The sequence below is a fragment of the Anomalospiza imberbis genome, chromosome 5 (assembly GCF_031753505.1).
Source record: "Anomalospiza imberbis isolate Cuckoo-Finch-1a 21T00152 chromosome 5, ASM3175350v1, whole genome shotgun sequence".
In the NCBI taxonomy this organism is placed as follows: domain Eukaryota; kingdom Metazoa; phylum Chordata; class Aves; order Passeriformes; family Viduidae; genus Anomalospiza; species Anomalospiza imberbis.
The window spans coordinates 54309843-54331703 of NC_089685.1; the positions used below are offsets into that span (position 1 = coordinate 54309843).

Below are 21861 nucleotides of genomic sequence, written 5' to 3' on the forward strand. Positions count from 1 at the left end.
AAGGAACCTGGTAGAATATTTCAGGACAGGGAATCCACCTAGCTGCCTGCTGTCTGCTGCCTTTGGACTTCAGGGAAAGGAGGTTTTGTTCTGATAGATGAGGAATGATCCATAAACCAGATATTGCTAAAGCATGGCCCATAGTGCAACGCTCTTCCTGGCCTGGGATGTTTTTAAGGGGCACAGGGGTATTTTGTTACTTTTATAAAAGAACAACTGATTAATTACCTTATTTTTCACACATCAGCATAGCCAGTCATGCACAGGACTCAACTTTTAACTTCCTCTAAGCTGGTATTGTTCCAGTGCTGTGTGTTAATTTGGGTTCTCTCTCCTCTGGAGATGGCATTTTTCATCAGCAGCTTTCTATTTGACTCTGTTTCAGGCTCTCAAATGTATCTCAAAACAGATTTCCTTGAAAAGCTTTTAAATGGAAAGGGTTCCTCCAACAGATTGCTCTGTAAAATATTGAAATGTGCTAAATTCAAAACTTACTGTGTCTCAGTAATTTTGTACTGCTTCTCATGAAACGTTTGCATCATGCATTGCTATTTTTAATGGTGAAATGTATAACCAGTAAAATAACTGGAATATGATTTTACTAGGGGTATTTTTCTTTCAAAATCATGATGGAAAAATTGCTCTGTAGATCTCATTCCCAAGTAACAAATGGTAGGACAAGAGGAAATTACCTCAAGTTGCAGCAGGGGAGATTTAGATCAGATATTAGGAAAATTTCCTCACAGAAGAGTTGTCAAACATTGTTCAGACTTTCCAGGGAAGTGGTTGAGTCACTGTCCCTAGGGGTATTTGAAAGACATGTAGATGTGGCACTTAGGGACAAGGTTTAGTGGTGAGCTTGGCTGTGTTAGGTTGGTGTTTGCCCTGAATGATGATCTTGAAGGCCTTTTCCAACCCAAATTATTCTATCATCATTCCACTTGTTTTTTAGTGAAGGATCTTGACACTAGCTAATTCTAGAACACTTAAGGAGACACTTTGCCATTAGTGAAATACTAGAAAAGCACATAAAATAATAAATACAATTTTAAAGAAATGAATGATGATGTTAAATTAAAATTTTCATAGTCCCCAATAACATTGTGGGCAATTAGGTACAAATGTCTGCAGAAAGCCATTTTTCAGGGAATAAACATCCTTAATTTGTATTCAATTTAAGTTAGAAATAATTTTAAGAGTTCTCTATTTCCTGCATAACTGAAATGACGAAATTTGATGAATTAAATCAAAATATCATCTCATCAAAATATATGTTTTTTTTTTTTTTTTTTTTTTTCTTATTTTTAAATTCAGTATTCTTGGTGTCTATATGCATCAGGATATATTTTTACTAAGTTTTGACTGACAACAGGTTTTATTCTGCCTAACAACTTTCTCTTGATTGATTTATGGGTAGGGAAGAAGGGATATTTTCAGTCTAAAACAGAGACCTTCTCCCTTGCTTAAACAGGATTGGGCCCTTGGTGGGATGTAGAAGAATTACAAATTACGTTTTTTATTAGCTTTAATTTTCAAATATCTTTGCATCTCTGAATGTTCTTTGAAATATAATAGGGGAGAAAAATAGAAAATTGTATGTGATGTTTCTAATTTGGGTGCAGCTAGGGCAAGCTGCACATGTCAAATGAAAAATTTCATATTGTTTAATATGATGGTTATGCTGAGGACCTAAATGTTGAACAGTTTGGGGCATTTGAACAACAAGATTCAAAGATTTTATGGGTTCCTCACAGCAGTTTACATAACATGGGCTTAAAAATAAAGAGCCAAAACACCATGTTTTGAGGGACATCAATAAATTCATGCTGTCAAGAATTCATCTTTTTTCCTCTATGGCCACACTTTTATCATAGAAAATTTGTGCCATTTGTAATGGTTACCCCTTTATTAGATGAAAAATTGAATTTTTCAAAGGAGGCTGGTGTCTTAAACCCAAACCTAAGTCTTGGAAATTGTGTTTGGGTTGGGCCAGCAGTGTACAAAGGAAGAATGTAAAGCAGGAAGAGCCCTGGCGAGATACAAGAAACTGGAGGTAAATACAAGTAGGAATTTAAAACATTTTTGAGAATTTCTCTATGTAAAGTATTTTCTTTCTCAGAATTCAGTTACCCCTTGGCCAAATTCTTCACTATAATGTCCATATATCTGACCTTTAAAAAAGAGGTAAGATGTTTTCCATTTCTAATTGGAATGTGGAAAGCTTACAAATTGTTCCTTTTCAGCAAAATGTCTGGAAAGGTCCAAAAGGTTAGGAAAGAAAGCTGAAAAAGTAATCTGAGGAGTTTGTGATGCCTTGAGCTAGAAAGCAACAGGCTTTTCTGAAATCTGGAGAAAGTTGCAGAGGCCTTTTCATCAAATGTGGCAGCAAAGAAATCCTTGTAAAATCTGAGACAAGAAGAGTGAACTTTTGGACTTTTGCTTCCCTGATCAAGGAGGAATGAAAGGGTTTAGCTGAGGACTAAGACACTTCAATCAAGGGAATAGCAGTGTCTAGATCCTGCCATTAGATACAGAAGATGAACACAATATCACCATTTGCTCTTCTGCACAGATTTCAGCCATAAAATACATAGTAACTGTTAAAAAAATATGGCTTTGAGTGTAGAGTTTTTATTGTGCACGCTTAATAAGATTTTAAAATGTTAAATATCTGTATTTGAGCCCATAAATGGAGAACAAGGAAGGAGAAGAGTGTTTTATGTACCTGAATCTCACGCATAACATATTTGAAGGAGACCCCATAGACAAGGTATATATTATTTACTTTCAGTGGCATATGTCACTTTGCAAAAAGGAAAACTGATAACAAAGAGGAAATATTATTGCCTCTGATTATGGAATGTGGCTAGAATACTAAACAGTAAATGCTGCTATTAAACTGGGCAGAAACCATACCATAAGAACTTCATAAACAATCAGAATGTAACCTACTTTGGTGCAAGAAGATTAAGCATAAAGGTAAACATGAAAAAATCTGAGTTTCAGCCTCATGCTATCTTAGATCCCTCAAGCTTACAATCAAGAGTAATCAAATATATACACCTTAAAAATAGCAGCATGGCTGTTCCCCTGGTGCATTTCCCCCTGTTCAAACAATATCTTCCCTCAGGTAACTCAGGGGGCAGCAATCAAGGCAGTCCAGTTTAATTGACTTTGTGACTCTTGGACAAACACTAATGTAGATTCAGGGCTAACTACAAAGCACTGAGCACAGACTGCACTCTTTTTCACAGGGCATATTAATATATCCATAGTTGGCAGCCTGTTTTCACTCTGTCATAGGAATGCACCACATATAAAACTTGTATTTCCTTGGCAAACCTGGATTAGGCTAGCAAAAGAATTCAGAATTTATTATAAACAGCAGATATGTGCACTTGCAGACACCAAGAACAGGAAACTAGACTGAAAGAGAACAGATAAAAAACTGCAATAAAAGTGCAGCTTTAATGTAAGCTGGGAATTTCTCTTTGGCTGGTGTTATCTGTGCCAAGTTTTTAAGTTTTTTGTTTTCTGATTCTTTAATGAAACTATGAAAACAATTCCCAGAAGTGCTTTAGCTTGTCAATCATTTTCTGATAGCTGTTTTTCTTCCTCCTCAAGCAAATATAACCCCTGTTATGTGCCAGAGAAGCCCCATCTTGTGACCTCTGCAAATCTCCATCTGATTGTACCTGAGCAACACAACTCTCCAGTACCTTTGCCTTTGATCTCTGCTTAATAGATGACAAGTAATACTGTGATTTAACAGTTATTTCCTCTATTCTTCCTTTGCAAGGCATGCCAGCACTGTCTGGTTTATGCAGGAATTGTATTAAATGTATATCATCATTTTTCAGTATTTGGAGATTTTATTTCCTACTTATTCATACTCCAGCACTCTTGGTAACCCAGATCTTAGTAAATAAATCTACTTTACAGTTGGCATTTTAAAAGCAACCCCACTGGCACTCTTTGCAGAACAAATTTATGCAGAAATGGGATATTTTCATTACAATGTCTTGTTTCAGTTTTGACCAGAGCTTCTGTCAATGTTTTACCCAAATTTTCTCCCAGCTCAGAATACTTTGGGTGATAGACAGTAGGTCTCCAGAGTTATCCTGAGTTGTACAGCATGTATGGCTCACCAGGCTTTAGATGTTTTCATAGCAGAGGTTGGTATTACATGCACCACTTCTGGCTGTAGGGAATAGATCTCAGCCACAACTTAGTGGCTGTTTGATGATTTTCCTTATTATTTTTTACTTCTTCCCTGCATAGCCAGATTCCTGCTGCTTCTAGAGCTCTGCAGCACATTGGTATGGATGACAGGTGCTGCTTTAGCATCCTTCCTTTGTTGAGTCATGTCCAACACTTCCATTTGGTCGTCAGCTGGTCCAAAGAAATAACTTTTGGTTTTCCATGCTTTTATTACTGCATCTCAATGGTACCCATAAAATCCTGATAGTTGCCTTCCTAACAATGCTTTTGTTATTATTATTATTATTATTATTACTTGAATTCCTGCAGAAAACAGTCCCTCTGAGAGTTAACTTGAGTTTTCTATGCTATTAAAGCATCTTTGGGTGATTTTTTTTGCCTCAAAGGTAAGTAAAGAATCTTACGTGTAATAAAGCTTTTCCTTGTCTCTCCAGTCTTCCTTTGCTGTCACAGGAGGATCATCAGGAGAATATTCTGCAGGTACAGAACTGCACTGTCCTTATAATTCATTGGAGAATTGCAGAACAGTACAAGTTGCTTTATTTATTCAATTGTCTCTACCTCAACCCATTAATTTTTCCATTTTTACTCATCCTCTGCTCTCCCCTTCCCACTGGAGGGGAGTGAGTTTGTGCCTGTGTGGTACTTAGTTGCCAGCTGGGGTTAAACCACGGCACCTGTCAGCACCAAAATCCTTATTCATGGTTCCAACACTTGAACTGTGATATAGGACCTATTCTCAGCTGAGTATTCCTGGATGGATGTTCATGAAATGTTGTTATACCCTCTTCCTCCAGGCTTCCCAAGCAATGAATACTTCTCTTTCTGTATGAGCTCTGTTTCCCTCTGCTTTTTATAGTGTTCTGGGGGGACTCCACTGCTGTCTTTACAAAGAGCAGCCATCATTTACCCCCTCATTTTCTTCCTCCATTTCTCTCTGAAATTCAGAAACTTCTGGTTTCTCTGTCTTTCAGAGCTGGGTGGGTAGGTTGTGTTCACTGTCAGAGCATTTCTGACCCAGTTCATGTTTCTTGCTGGCAGGTGTAGGACAGGTTCGGTTTGGGAAACTCCATCTCCTCATCTCTTTTCTGATGTAATTTTTTATTAGGGAGCTACCTACAGATCCATTTCTGGCTAGAGCCTTTTAATGATTTAATGCTATTCTCAATTATAACGCTTCTAATTGCTCTAGGGAATACACCCAAATGAATTGAATTTCATTGAATCATCCCCTGATTTTGCAGTTCATTCAGCTGAAGTTCAGAGGCCTGTCTGCTTGCTGAACACATAACACACACTGCACACATAACAGGGAATTATCTTTAGGTTCACCATTTCTATGCCAAGCCCAGTTTTTTGTTTTCTTCCAGAAATGCTCACTCAACATGCTCAATCTTCAGTTTAAACAGGTAGACTCAGCTCATGCCCACCACAGGGTGGAGTAGGGAGATCATTGCTTCTCCATCATCAACTAAGAGGTATTTGCATATTGTAGATTTCAAGGAAACCTCCCTGCATGGTATATTGCTTGCTGTTTGGGGAAAAAAAATTCCTTTTTGTTCCAATATAATTTTTTTTTTGCTTGCATCCTCAAAACTAGATGTAGGTAGTCTCATTTCCATTTTCAGAATCTTGTTGTTGGCATCCTTACAGGTGTCCACAATCCAAATTAACCATATAAAAATTTATTACAGCTATAAGAAAATTGTGAGTAGAGTCCATCAACTCAAATTTACTCCCCAGGAAAATAAGTACTCAGCCACTTTTCACTGTGCTCCTGATTTTATAACCCTTAAAGGGATATATAATCCTTGTATTCCTTTTATAGGTATAGAAAATTTTACCATAAAGTCTGTTATATTGTATTAATACAAAACATCCCATTATCTAGACCATTAAATGTTGTTTAGTAATTCTTTTTCTGGCTAAGACATGATTTAGTTCAGCTCCAGAGAGGCATTTCAGTCACTGTTTCTGACAATATCTGATCTTTAGTGGGTCTCCATAATCCCTCTTTTCTTCTGGAGGCTGTTCCTTCACCCTCAAACAGTGAACTTGAACATCAGAAAAGTTTTCTGAAAAACAAGGAGCATAATATTTTGAAGGCTACCTGATAGGCTTATTTTATTACATGAAATATTAGTAGAAGTTTATTTGTTTAAAAGAAAAGCAAAATTCATAGATACATTTTTTTTCTTCATGGTTAATTACATTTTTCTGCTTCACTTCATGGGAAAAGCATGTAAGTCATTGAAAATAGTATATTTTAAACTACAAAGTCATGAATTCACCCTTTATGCATCCATATCTTCTAAAAAATATGTGCACAAGTATTGTTACAGTGTAAATATAAACTGAAAAGCATCCTGATTTTCATTAAGTTGTCTATTTCCAAAATTATACTTATTTAATGTATTGCTTTTTTCTTTTAAAAATACCTTCTTTGTGGTAAGTTTCATCTTTTTTGCAGTTTTACCAGACTTGGCAAAAAACATAGCAAAAATCCTCAAAGAAGGATTGACAGAACAATCTTGTGTTTGTAGAGATTCCTAAGCAATAAATTCCACCATCTCTAACTGAAATGAAGCACTGCAAAAATCCAGATTATAAGTGAAGCTAAAATCCTGTGCCTCACCATATGCTTCCTCAGAACTCCTAAAATTGTAAGGAGGAAACAGGCAACTTCTTAAAAATTTAATTGGTATCTCTGTTTTTTTCTCAGTCTAGGAGTGGACAGAGACTGTGATTTATGGAGACTTTGATAAAGATGTTTCATGTGTTCTGTCCCATAAATTTCAAGGTAGTCTGGCTCTGAAATTATTTTCATGGACTTCTCTTATCTGCAGTTCCAAATAATAATCAAAAGGCTTCTATTTCTTTGGAGTGAAACATATTTATTTGCTGAAAATTGCTGAGACACCCAACAGGAAGGGGAGGAAAATAGCAAACATGTTGAGCTGAGTGAAACTAAAACAATTGCTAAGTAATTTCCACTAAATTATTGGTTATATTGAACTTCTGTTTCTTCCAACTTCCCGGCAAAAAAAAAAAAATCAAAGTCCTTCATATCTTCCCAAGGTACCTCCAGCACTGCATATTTTATTATGCAATCCTTCTGTCTGTTTTAGCTGCCTGCTTTTCCTTCCCAGAAGCCCAGGGAGGATTTATTTCTGGGGAGCTGTGAAGGGTCAGAGAGCAGTGTGAGCCCTGCACACGTGGTGCTCGAAGGAAGGGCTCACCAGCAGTGCTGCTCAGTGCTGTGCCTGCCTGCGTCCCTGCACCCCTGCACCCACAAATCCTGCTGCTTTTCCTTCCAGCAGGCAGCAAAACTGTCAGCAGCTCCCTAATTCTGGATCCACTCTGCCTAGGAAATACTTCATATTTACTCTTGAATGTTTGAAGCCCTACTGGAAACGAGCTGGTGTTTTTCATTCTGTGGGTGTGAGATGTGTATCATGTAACTGGTATTGAACAGCCACCTTAGCTGAGATGTCAGGGCCCGAGTGGTCTGAGGTAAATGCTGCTTTATCCTTCACCTTAGATCTTCACCAGGATTGCTCTGAAAAGCCCTTCTGCTGTCCCTGCATCCCTTCTCCTTAGGTCAAACACAATACTTGCACCAAGGCTACAGAAGATTGTGTGTTGCTTCTGCCATTAAAGGAAATGAATATTGGTTTCTAAACAGGCAGTGATACTTTTCATGGGAAGGATTGTAGATCAGATTTTATTTTCCATTATAACTTCCAAGCACTCCCCTATCTGAAAATCTCAATTGGCAAATAAATTTATCTTGAGTCTCAGGCAATGAGGCACAGACTGATGCTAACCAAGCCACTTCTCTTACTTCCCTGGTGAGCTTCTGAGGTTATTTTCAGGGGAAATTTTCTTGCTATAGTGAATGTGTACAATTTGTGCACAGTTTAGTGCAGTTGTTCTCTCCCATGTTGAGGTCCCGGTGGACAAATTGTGTCCCTCTGCCCTGAACAGAGACAAAAAATGCAATTCATTCCTAAACAGGACAGCAGGGCAGAGGATTGACCTAAGCATTTTAGTGGCTTAAAGTGTGGTACATAGGGCTGCAGAGACACATTTCTACAGAAGTAAATGTGTAGTTAATATTACAGCTGACAATCAGCAACTACCTGTTTGTGGAGGTGATTGTTAAGTGATAGCCCTGACTTACAATATGCAATTTAAATTAATTCCAGCCAGCAAAATAAATTTTAATTCTGTAACAGGCAGGAAAAAATCATGGTTTTGTCAATGAAATCATATTCCTCCTTCAAGCCAGATAATAAAATATTAAGGCAACATGATCTCCCTATACTTTAAACCACCCATGCTTGCACTCTCTTGATAAATATTCCTAGCAGTACTCTCCACATTCTCAACTCTCTTTCTTTTCTTTTTTTCTAGTTTATATCCTTCCTGCAACCACTTTGCCATTGTCATTTTTACTATGCTGTGTATGACCAGTCATTCTTACACATCCAGTTAGTCTGGTCATGTCCCTGACTAGACAAGAATATGTGGCAGACCCAGCAGAATTGCCACCTTATTTTAAGGAGCAGTAAATGTTGAAAAACCCGAGACTGCAACAGCTGGGAGTACTTTCAGATGGAAGAATAATTCTATATTAAGTACTGCACAGTTGTTGAGCCAGAAAACTAAAAAGAGCATTCTGTTTCAGAATCATCCTTCTTCTTAAAAGTCTTCATTTTTCCAGAAGATCTGTGGTCCTCCTCTGTATTTGAAGCTACCATAGCTACAAGTGCTGTGTCGTAGATATGTGAGTGGGGACAAGCATTATCAAACCAATTTTATAAATCAATAACCTCAAACATTAAGTATCTAAAATTCACTACAATCAAAGCTGATAAAATTACCTGTTTCTCACAATAACCAGTGTAATGTCCTACCCATTGAACCGTACTTCTCTGAGATGCTGAATCAGAGTGTTCAAGGTACTCCTGTAATTATACAGCTGTATGCTCCCATATGAAATATTTTGTATGATAATTACACAAAGGATGAAGAGTCTGTTGCAAAATCCATTTGGATGTGCCTTGCAAGTTGCTGTCATTAAAACTTCATGTAATATTATGGGTATTTTAAGAACCCATGAAGTTACATCTTTTTTCTCTTAGGGAATGCAGCACAGCACAGGTTGATTTTTTTTACCCCATTTTATAACTTACACATCAAGGTAATTTTATTTTCTCAACAACAATTATTTTCAAAGGTATATTTTGAAAAGCAAAAAAGCACTTAAAGCCTAAAAATTCTCATAAATTCCATTTGCAAGAATGGAAAGGAAATATTTTAGAAAGATAGAGACAGCTTGCAGAAATGCCGAGCTCTTCTGTCTCTATTATTACTCTTCAGCAATTTTCCTGTGCAAGTACCTAAAGACTGGCAATAGAAAGAAAACAAAGAGATCAAGAGGACCATTGCAAGAGACAGAGTGAGAAAGAAGTTGAATTGTAAAGAGAAGAGCCAGGCTACAGGATTTCCATGATTAGTGGTTTGATATAATGCAGAAAGTCAAGACTCAGAGGACCAGGGGAGGATAATCTTCATGACAAGAATTCCCATCTCCAGGTTAGCTCACAGGCAGACAGAGGAGGATGTTTTCCTACCCTATATGCAGGTTAAGAAGCCCCTAAAACCTTAGTAATATTAACATTAGTATTATTGTTCTTATAATTTAACTAGAATTGGGCAGAAGCAGGTAATATATCAAATGTTGATAAAATCTACTCTGGTGAAACAAGACAGTAGGGAAATGCATGCTTGAAAAATATATTGCGTCCTTGTTGTTTGAAGTGAGAGACATGCATTTTATCTAAATCTGACTTTTGCTGGAAGATGAAAGTTCTGCAGAGCATGGACTCTCTGGAGGTGGAGTTCTCTAGGAATTCATGATGCTTTTCTTGACAGCTGATTGATACCAGCAGAATTAACCACATTTTAATGCAACAGAGCCGTATATAGAGCCATGCATTGTTAAAGAAAGCACAAAAAATTAATTTAGAAAATCTCTGAAATGCAAATTAGATAAATAATGAATTTATTAGCTATTTTATTGTGGCTTGAAATGATAAAAAGAAAAAATGTGTCATGAGACCCTGCCTGTTCCTGGTTTCAAAGACAAACTGACATTCTTTTCCTCCTCCACTTACTTTTTAATTGCAGCAAGTAACTTGTTAAAGTGTTCTGTTTGATGGAACTCTGCCAGCCTATTTTATGATAACACATCTTGATTCACAATGAAAGAAAAGGTTATTGCACATGTCATATCTTTATTGTACTTGACAGGCTGGAAAGCGTGTAACCCAAAATGAAACAGAAAGTGAAATATCAGATTACTTTTCCATTATCCACAACACGATCTGAAGTGTTGTAACAAAACAGTGCTGAGTGGACACTGGCATTCCACAGTGATCCATCTGGGTTCTGCATTTACTTTCCAGGAGAAGGAATATTAAATGCATGATTCCACAGGAAAACTTGGATATTGATAGAAGTGGTGTCCTAAGTGGGAAGAGCTGTCACACTGTTGTTGGACTTGCTTACCCAATTTGAACTGGAGAGAATGTCCAAAAAATAAGCAAATTCTTGTTAGTCTGAATAACACCTTTATCCCTATGTCATGTTACTACACATATTTTTAGATAAAAATAGTGAAAAAATGTTTGAAAATCCTTTCTCAAAATATGGAAATGGAAATATGTTTTCCATTTTAAAAGAGCTTCTGATTACTAATGTACATGTGTTTATGCAACAGTATAAAAAAGACATGATTTGATTAGGATCTCTGAATGCTACAAAAATATTTACACTTTTTGTATACTAAACTGAGGAAAAATTACTTCTAGCCACTTGTGAAATTTCTTCACCTACTGAGCAGACTAGCCCTTTTCCTTTTTTTTTTTTGCCTTTGATGTTAGTTGACAGGAAGGAGTTTCATTCAGATTTTGCAAATGTAATCGCCATGCATATTCACTCTGTGGCATGAAAAGATAAATTAATGGAGGTAAAAACTAAACTCACAAATTTAAAATTATCTCTGTGTATATTGTTCAGGAGATTGGGGCATGATATTCTAATAGTTCCCTTAATTTTCAGAAGGACTTTTATTGGGTCTCAGAATTTTACTTTGACATACAGCTAGAAATGCAATGAATAATTGCATATTGCAATATTTCAATATCACATCAGTAGAAATTAGGTAAAATGATGGCATGAAGAAAAGTTATTTCCCCTGAAGACAGATGGTATTTAAAAAGAAAATATAAAATTAAAGATTAGCATGCATGATATATAGTTCTAGGATTGAAAGACACACAGAAAAAAGAAAAAAAAAGACTGGACTTTGGCAATATTTTAACTGGTCAGTAGAACATTTTATTGGATGAGTTTTTAGTTTGCAATAATGTTCAGGAACAGCACAGTGTCCAGATTAGCAGGCATCAGTGCTACCCTAAGTCATCATTCTTCAAAGAAACACTAAACTTGTCAGTGGTCCACCTTTGAATAATATTTAGTGTTCATTTTCATGCCACAGGAAGAGCAGTTAGAAGGAAGTATTTCAGCATGGAAAATCATATTTTAAATAATACATTCAAAAAAGAATTCAAGAAAAAATCAATAGACACAGTATGTGAAGAAGCCAGACTGTAATGATCACTTTTGTTCTGGAAGGAACTGGAAAAGGATTAGACAATTCTGTCATTTGTTTTGTTTGTCTTGGCAACAATGAACCCTGGCATATAACCAGCAAAAGAGACTCATAAATTTGCAAGATTTTAAATAAAAAATGGGAACACATATGTCATGTATAGCTCGGAAACAGCACAGAAAGTTTCATGAAACCTTTAGTACTATGTGAACCTGCTTTTGTAGGATCCTAAAAAAACAGAACATTTATTTTAGTCATGGTTGTTTGTACAGTTCCATTGATTTAATTGCAGATTTTTATTAAAAAAAATAAAAATGGTATGACAAAGTCTCAAAGAGCCAGGGTCCACAAGCCAAGTGTAAATCACACATTCAGACATGATCTGTGATGACAGGAGACAGCCCTCAAACCACAAAAATACTGAAGGAAATAACATAGACAGTTTTCTTCCTGCCCTTTTGCATTCGCTGAGAGGACATTCAAAGAAATTTTGCATGAAAGTTCAAAATAGAATGAGCTACTTAATGATTCTTCTTCCTCACAAAACACAAAGGGCAAAATTTATAATGATATCTCAAATGTCTTTCTTTCTGAGTACTGTTATATTTTGGAAGCTAGCATTATTTCTTAGGAACTTTTTTACCTGGAATCAGCTCCAGGAAATCAAAGAGTAAGAGAAACTTGTGCCTTTGAGTCAGTCATTTGGCCAGCATCAGTCCTGTGGCCTTTTCAATGTGCTCTGAAGTCTTCAAACACTTTGGAATTCTGCATCAATAGCATGTGAGGGACTGGATGTGTCAAACCTATTCAATCACACAGCTGTCGAACGGACCTCAGGCACTGCTGTTCTTAGCTCTTGGATATTTATTTGCATGGAAAAGGACAAACTTGGCCTCTGTATATGCAAGATTCTGCCCACTATAATTTACAGATGAGCTTCATAACATTTATGTTTTCAAAGCACATACCAATGTTGAGCAAATGCCTGTCATTAAGTACCATTAATTTTATCATCTACCCGCTGGTTTCCACCAGCTCTCTTTTTTAGCCAGATTAATGCACTGCCCAAAGTTATGTTCTCATTTTCAAAGGTCTCTAACTCCTGTTTCTATTTATGAACTAAGAGAAGATTTGATGGACTGTGAGACCTTTTCTTGTGAGGAACCAAGCTGTGCTTCTGTAGAAAGCCAGTTCCTTTGACCAGCAGAGAAGCAAAGGGAAGGCTGATTATATGGAAATGTCCTCTTTTCAGGTAATGGGAACCCATTCTGGAACTTCTTACCCTGTGACCTCTTTTGGGCAATGCTCATGTCCTCCAGCTGGAATGGGATTGTATCTATACCCATGGATTGAGACGTGTCTCCATTTACTTTGTTTTCTGCTCCTTTAATCCACTGGGCAAAAATAAATACACCCTACAACCAGTCCCCAGCAGCTCTCAGGTGGCTGCAGCCAACTGAGTCGTGATAACTTGAACATGTTGATCCTCCACATTTACTTATGCACTTGCATAGACTCCAAAAAGCTTCACAAACCCCAAAAAGCCACAAATCTGGAAGCTGAGCAAAGCACAGAAATTTTATTCCAATGGCTGTGAAATGGAAGATCTTTCAGCAATGCCACAGTGAGGTTAGATAAATTTTATGCTCGCTTTGTGCTAACACAAATTACTACCCGTAGTGCTTGATGGGAGAGCATTTGGTTGGCAACTGACAAGTGTCTCATCTCTCCCTTTATTCTAGTTTGGGGTGGAATTTGTGAATGTTTTTTCAATTTCATATAGAATATGCTGAACCTGCCATAATAAAAATTTATAGGCTAGTGATTACTGAGGTTTCCTTCTCTCACAAGTAGCTATTATTATTCTTCATATACACGTAAGCACAGTTATTTGTGGCAACATTTTATAAAATGTCCAGGATTACCACAGACCTGTAATTATCCTTAATCATTTGTTGATTCAGAAAAATCATTTGCTACTGCATTGCTTCACCTAGTTCTCTGATATTTTCTGCTGGCACATCTTGGTTCAGGTGTTTGAAGGGTTAGTGACTGAAGAAGTTTGTGTTCTGCCAAAGCTGCATAGGATGGTTGCTTGGTAACAATACTTGTGGCATAAAAAGCATTGTATCAGGCATATGCCTGTTCCTACCTCTTTATAGGGGACAGGAAAGAATTATAGAGAAGATAGATTTTATTTAAGGAGCCTAAGAGATCTAGAAGAATTGCTGCCTGAGAGACGAAGCTGAAAAGGGAATGCTTTGAAACTAATATATCATTGGAGACTGCCTTCAGTAAACCACTGCAGAATTAAATTAAATTCCATTGGGACTCTAGATAGCTGCCATGGGAAAATAACCTGCTTCCAGCTGCTTGCTGAGAATTTCACCCCTGCAAGGAAGCCAGCTGCTTTGGAGAACCATTTGGGCATAAGGTCCTCCACATTTTGGGCTCAGAAGGCCTTCCAAAACATTCAAACTCCAAGCCAGAGCACGTGTTGCTGCCTGTGGCTGTGACAGTCACCGGGCACTGCAGCAGCCTCCTCTCCCAAGGGCAGGCACAGCACCACACAGCTGCCTGAGTGAGTGCTTGGTGAGAGTTTCTCCACAGCTTCCACCGCCCCCATGACCCACCCAGCTCTCTGTGCTGTGACCCACAGACTGAACAAAGCAGTATCTGCTGAACAGATTAATCTTTCTTAAATGCCTCTCAGGTTGGATGGAACCTCTATTATTTCCTTCTCATCTTCTCAACTGTTTACTAGCAGGTTTAATCCTGTGTCTGTGCACTTGTTAAGCCAGCAAAGTTCAACTCTTTAGTAATTAATAAACACTAAACAATGCATAAGGGGCAGAAGTACCCAGACAGACTGAAGGGGTATTTTGCCTGCCAGACATCATAGGTTACTACCACGGCTGTCAAAATGCAGTTTAGAAAACAGTGAGCATCTGTGAAGAATCTGTGACTACCTTTACAGCATTCCCAGTTCTAGTTCTTTTGAGGATGGGCAGAGGTATGCTGGTCCCAAAGGGTAAAGATTATGTGAGCTTAGAAGAAAATGTGTTGTGCTAAAGAACCACGACAACTGAGATGGGAAGAGACCTCCAGAAATTGTCTAGTCCAATCCCATCACTCAGAGTGTCAGCTAGAACAGGTTGTCCAGCACATTGTCCAGTCCTTATTTCAGAGGGATTCTAATGCATAGCTTTTACTCTTTTCAAGCCTCTCTTGAGTTTTCAGAAGTTCACCCTGGCCTATAACATTGATGCCTCAGGTTTTAGCTTTTATATTTTTCAAATTCTGTGCTGCTTTGGTGTGTACTACTGAGCTTCATATTGGGGGATAGTAAGCTCTCTTCACAGAGTAGGGAGACAAAGCAATTCCTTCTCTAGCTGGGGACCAACGACAAATGATCCACATTTCAGGCCCAAGAGCATAAACAATGGTGGACTGGAGAGAGAAAAACAAGGATGGGACTTCATAACCTACAGCTGTAATTGGACAATTAACTCCAATATGCAAATGGACCAGGACTTATAAAAGTGTGAGACCCTGTGACCGGTTGTTCATTTGTTGTGACCATTTTGGTTCATCTTGGGTGTAGCCCTGGCTGGGTTCTTGTGCTGCCCAAGGTATATCCATTGAGGCCTCCTAATAAATACCTACTTTATTCTTTAACTCTGTCTAGCCTCTGTTCTAGGTCAGCTTTCACAAGGCATCAGGTAAAGCCAGATGTGGCAATGTCAAAAGGAAGAGATAGGGTCTTCTGGCCAAACTCCCTGTTCATTACAGTCAGAGATGTTTGTCTATTAATTGCAGCATCAAGTCCAATAACCTCTGGTTGATTAGAGCAAATCTTTCAGGATGACATTTTAATCTTCACTGTAAAACTCCAAGTGACAGAGAAGCTAAAACATCCTCCTGGACAAATTACTCTGATGATTAATTGCCCCTTCTATTAATAATCATTTTAAAAAGACAGTATTTGCATTTTTTCATGAATATGATAAGTGTGTCTGCTAGATTAAAAAGACTCCTATTGCTGGGATTTTTCCCCCAGATAGATATTCATGCACCATATTTATACTTTTATATGCTCTTGGATGATACATCCAGTAGCAGCCATAGGATAGTGTTCCATGCCATTTTAATAATCATCCAATCACTGTTTTGCTCTGCTACCATGGATTTGATCAAATAGATTTGATATGATCCATCATGGTGTATTCTATAAAGAACTGAAGGGAAAGTAAGAAGTCCTGGTCAGCTACTCTGAAGCGAGGAAAAAGATCTAACCCTTGAAATGAAGTTTGTCATTAAATCTCCTATCTTGTACATTTTGTTGTCATTAAATGGAAACTTAATCCTGGGCACCAAGTGATTTCAAATAAACAGCTGCTGGACACTGGAGAGTCAGGAGATTCTTGTGTGCTCATCTTTGCTAAAGTTGTTTCACTTTTTGTTGCTAACCCAGTTTAATCCAGCATTACTCACGTTTTATAATTGCAGAACCTGGATAAAATGTGTCTGGGGATAAGTGTATCCTCTCCAGAGAAAAGAGCCTTGCAAGCAGAGCCCAGAATCCATCACACCTTAGCACCTGTCACTCCCCTTTTTCCTAACTCCCTCCCTGTGCCAAAATATTTCAGTCACATCAGTAGAATCCTGCAAAAATAGGCCCTGGATATATGTTAAAGTTCTGACAGCAGACTTCCTGACATGGCCTGCCCCTTCCTTCTGAATCAGCTAGCTGGTTCTATCAGTCCCAACAGCAGACTGCAGATTTTTGGCACCAGTGTGAAGCCTGCTTTTAGAGAGCTAGGGGCTTTATAGATTAGCAATTTAAATTTATTCCTTCTGGAAGCAACAGCAGGTGTAGAACACCAGCTATCTGAATTTTTCATAAATTAGTGTCTTCCAAGAAATTGTTATAACCTCTCAAATTCCTTTCTTATTTGAATACAAGACCTACATGCATGCATGTATATCTAAAATATGCATATATTTTTCATCTACACATATAAACATTTTCATCAGTACTTTGGGTATATCTTACTATCATACTGCTTCCTTCTCTTTGTCTATTTTTCAGTGGTTTTGGATATGTCTTACTATCATACTGCTCCCTTCTCTTTGTGTATTTTTCAGTGTTTTGCCTTGCAACATTTATAAAATAATCCAATCTTGTTTCAAAGATAGAGTTCTGGGTTTAGCAGAGCTGAACTGACAGTAGGAGAGCTACTGAAAACCAAGAACAGATGAGTCCATGCTGTTCACTGAGGCATGGACTAAGACAGGCCAAGTCTGGTATAGACCCTTACCAGCCTCAGGAGAGTTTTGTAGCTGTGCCTGCATCAGCTGCCTGGTGGGGAGGAGTTTCTGGCTTTTTGCTGTGTCCTACATGAAAACAAGTTGCTCACAAACCCACACGCGGCTCATATAATTACTTATAATTACTACTTATTCTTTCTAGCAAAAAGAGCAGAAAAACGATGTACCAACCAAGCTGTGTTTTCCCTTGTTTTGGCTTTAGTTGGATAAATAAGCAAAGAAAATAAACTACATCTTCAATAGACGGAAATTTCCATCCAGAAAAACATATGGCAAAATACAGCAAAGGTCCCCCAAAAGAGGCTTTGCCCTGGACAGCTGAGAGCTGGATGAAATACTGTGAAAACTGATTGGTGTTTTCACACTTTCTTATGGAACAATAAAATTTGAGATTCCCTTTTACTCCTTGCATCCTCCCATTTGCATTATTTCTGTTTAAGGTCAGGAAATGAATTCAGGTCAGGAAATTAATTCTTACCACTTTTCTCTTCTTTTTCTCCCTCACCTACTCTTTTTTTTTTTTTTTTTTTTTTTTTTTTTTTTAATATTTGGGGTTTACACTATTTCTATGTATGAACAGGAGAGCTGAGAAATCCCAGAGGCTGTTTTGCTGGGGGCTGGGTAGATAGTTGAAAGGGACAGATGCTAACTCAGAGTTAAACTCTTTATGGATGGATAAAAGAACAGATAGAAATAAATCATTTCCGCCCCTGAGCCTTGTGTGTGTGTGCATATGTCTTTTGAGGTACAGACATCTCAGAAAATATAATGGTTTTCCTAAATCTGTGAAGGAAAAGTATTACAGAACCATGGAGAGATTCAAGACCCACTGTCCTGCTCTCAGACTTTAAACACAGACCAATCCTTCCCTTCTTGTTTCCTTTCCTTTCAGAAAGATCTTCAGTGATCAGAACACAGGCACAGCTACCCAGGCATGTTTCTTGTCCTCAAGACAGGTAAATGTTGTTAAAATAGGTACATATGAAATTTAAGTTTGCCTTTGTTTTAAGGCTAAAATGACAAGAGATTAGGTTAGACTTCTTCCTCAAAAAGAGCCTCAGGACTCAGATACCATGGAGAGCTGTAAGACAGCAACAAAGAAATTCTGCAAAGGAAGCTATTAAAGCCAGAAGATTGTTCTGCTTTCCTGATGGTCTCTATCTGTATTTATTAATGTGTTTTTTAGAGAGCAACTTCAAGGATCAAATTGTCCAGCAGGTTCAGATTCCTTTGGGACTTTGCAACTTTTGTATGAAGTTAAAGTTATCACTCTCTCAGACTGACATAAAAAGAATTCAGTGCAAAGAGAGACAGCTTTTCCCACATCTGATTTCTTTGCAGTTTTTTCCTTTTTTTTTTTCTTTTTTTTCTTTTTTTTTTCATTTTTTCCCTCCATCAAGAACATTCTTAACGATGTAAGACTTATCCCCAGAGTAGTTCTGAGGTCTGTCTAACCCAATAGTCTGTCTTTTCAACAGCAGATCCCTCACCAGAATGGACAAGAAAGCCACTAAACCATTCTTTCTAATTTATGCTAGAATTTGGTGAACTACTGTAAAATAAAAGTTCACTCTCATGTTAAAACTTTCTTTTCACCTGTAGCTTGCAAATGTTTTGAATCTCCCTTTAGCTTTTGGTTCCTTTTACAAAAACCTGAAGTAAGAAAGCCCTATCAGTCTTCCTTCTCTTCTGCTGTTTCCATTTTTCACATTTATAGCTTTTTGTTTCTATATAAACCAGTCTAGAACTATTTGTACCAGTCAGGAGTTTGTGTTCCACCTGAACACTGGGTATTTAACCAAAATTTTCACTCTAACATGGCAAATTTTCTCTCATTTGTGGAGAAATTCATTTGTTCTCAAAATGCCATAGTTCAAAGCAGGTGGGAAACATCTCCTCCAGCCCATAAGAATGCAACAAGGACACAGCATAAAGAATTCATTATTTCTGATGTTCAGCCCATCATTCATATCCCATTCAGTGAAACTGAAGAAAATACCAAGTTTTGAGGATTATAAAGTAATGAGTCCTAAGCATTATTCGAAATTACCTAAAATGCAGATTTTAAATATCAAGTGCAGATTTTAAATATTATTTTCATAAGGAAAAGGTGGGGGGGGAGGGCAGGAAATAATGGAGCAGCATTCCATGCACCATCTGGGAAAATCATGCAATACATATGCATGATTTTGGGTCTCTCTTCCCTGATCCAGCCTCTGCAAACCAGTCTCTGGCAGGCAGAGCAGGTTGATAGGCAGTCTGGCATTAACAGGGACCCTGTTAGTTGCCATTACCCAGAGTCACTCTCTAGTTCTTAAGATTAGACCATGAGGAAAATAAAAACAGCACTAAAATATTTATTACTTTCCCTCTCAGCATCTCCCTGTAATTGCAACAGAGAACCACAGAACACAAAGATTGAAATAGTCATATTAAGCAGCCATAAATTTAGGAAACACATTTTCTTTCCCTAACAAAGGGAGATGAAACCAATGATCATACAAACGCCTTTACCTTGAAAAAAACAAAGTTAGGAGCAGCAGTTCTCTGAGAGAATATTCTAAATTCTTAAAATTTCTCTTTAATAAATAATAAGCAAATTTATTGTTTATTTCTCAAAAATAAATTGCTAAAGAGCAAATTTTAAGAAGCTCTACACAAAGAAATTGGCATCATTATTCTTTCTTAAACAGATAGCATAGATATTCAAGCCTTTAATTAATTATGGAGGATTTAAACAATATTGTCCTCCATTAAGAAGCAAGTGAGGAATAGTTTCTTTTTAGGCAATTGCATTCATTTAAAGTGACTTTTAAAGGGTCTTTTTTCTAAAATTAAAAATTCCGTTCACAAGCATCATCAAAATTAAATCCACAGTGATATAGAACCTGGCTAACAACCCAAGCTTCATATTCATTTGGAAAATTGGTTTCTACATAGAATCATGAAGCTTCCCAGATTAAATAAACAGAAAATCAGTACACAAAAATTGCTAATACTGAATTAATTCATACGTATTCATAGATATCTGTGTATTTCAGACCTCCAAGTATGCCATTCCATAGGCCACTATACAGAATTCCTTCTTTACCTGTAACCCAGCTCAGGTGGAAATGAATTTTGACCTCTGCAATCCTGAATGAATAATTGGTAAACTACATCAAAGCTTATCTGTACTCAGGCCCTTAAATGAGGGTAGAATATATGCCTGATAGCATCTCTCTGTCATTCACAAGGGATGAGGTAAGAAAGCTTTTAATTTTTTCAGTCAAGCTTTTAAGAAATGGGAGAATAACACATGAGGGTTCTTGCATAACAAACCCCCTCAACACTCCTGGCTTAAACTAATATTTCCCCAAGTGATTACACCGAGGATTTCATTGTAAAATATTAAACTGCTACTCTTTCTTTCCCAATCTCATTTTTTCTCTCCTGAGAACACAAAATGCTGCAAAGGCATTATTTCCCTAGAAATGTAAAATCCCACAAGTGGGTGAGCATTCCTCCACCAGCGTATGTAAGAGGGTGAGGCTCTGAATAAATAAGTCCTTAATATTCAGGGTCAGGTTGGACAGGGCTCTGAGCAACCTAATCCAGTTGAACTTGTCCCTGCTCATTGCAGGGGCTGGATTCAGTGGCCCTTAAAGGTCTCTTCCAGCTCAAACCATTCTGTAATTCTATGATTGTGCAATACTGAATCCATTCTCTGATTAACTTAAGTAGGAGTGTCATAGCAATTTCTGAGGGAGAAAAATTCAATTATGGGTTAAAAGGAAGTCTATCTGAAGTTATTACAAATCATGAGGAACATGTCATTCTAAAAATGGATCTGTGATGCTCTAGTTCTGCCTTTAAAAATTCTATTTACAACACCATTCTGCACAGCAGCAATTAGTAATATTTATGTATCCTTATCTTGCCTCACCTTTTGATCCAAAAGGCCATTAATTCAAGCAAGTCTTCCCATTACCATTTCAAATGGATTTGTACTTGAAAAATGACAGTTGAATTTTTTGAATACCGGCAGAAATAAAAATCATGTATGGCTTTATGAGATAAATACAGTGATATTTATCTCTACCCAGAAATGAAATGTACATCAATACAGCCTGCAAGATCTTCCTTCAGAACAGCTTTCTGGTGTGTGAACACTTTGAATGATTCTGGCTTCATATCCTGTTCAACCAATTTATATGCACTTTGTGTGTTTTTAGAAAGTTCTAGCTTCAGCTCTTTCTTGGCCAAACTTTGCTCTTAAGGATGAACAAATAATACAGGAGTAGATCTGCCCTTCATCTGTGTCAGCAATGCTCCAATAGCTCAATAGGCAGTATATTGATTTATGTGAGTTGGGCATGTTCTGCAGTCCCTGAAATTGTCCTCTTTGTTTGATCAAAAGACAGATCAGAGTTAATGTGCAGTAGATATGTCTGAAAGCTAAATTTTTCCCATTATCCTGACATTCATCACTTACCATGCCCTGTGCACTTTAGATTGTTTTCAGATTCTATTAAGTCCAGCAAAACTTGTAATTAATGATTGATTCCATTTGGGTTTTGGCACTGTACCTGTAGGGTTGCTGTCAAAGGAGTGTTGCTGTATTACACTTTTACTTATTTATTTACTTA

General features: G+C 37.4%; 1 long non-coding RNA gene across 1 annotated transcript in view; it reads left to right on the forward strand.

Moving 5' to 3' along the window:
- The first annotated feature begins 820 nt into the window (after positions 1-820).
- The window catches only part of LOC137474375 (uncharacterized), a 330950-nt gene continuing 309909 nt past the window's right edge, over positions 821-21861 (forward strand). The window contains exon 1 of the long non-coding RNA XR_010999322.1: positions 821-850. This is a non-coding gene — a long non-coding RNA (uncharacterized lncRNA). The remainder of the gene's footprint in view (positions 851-21861) is intronic.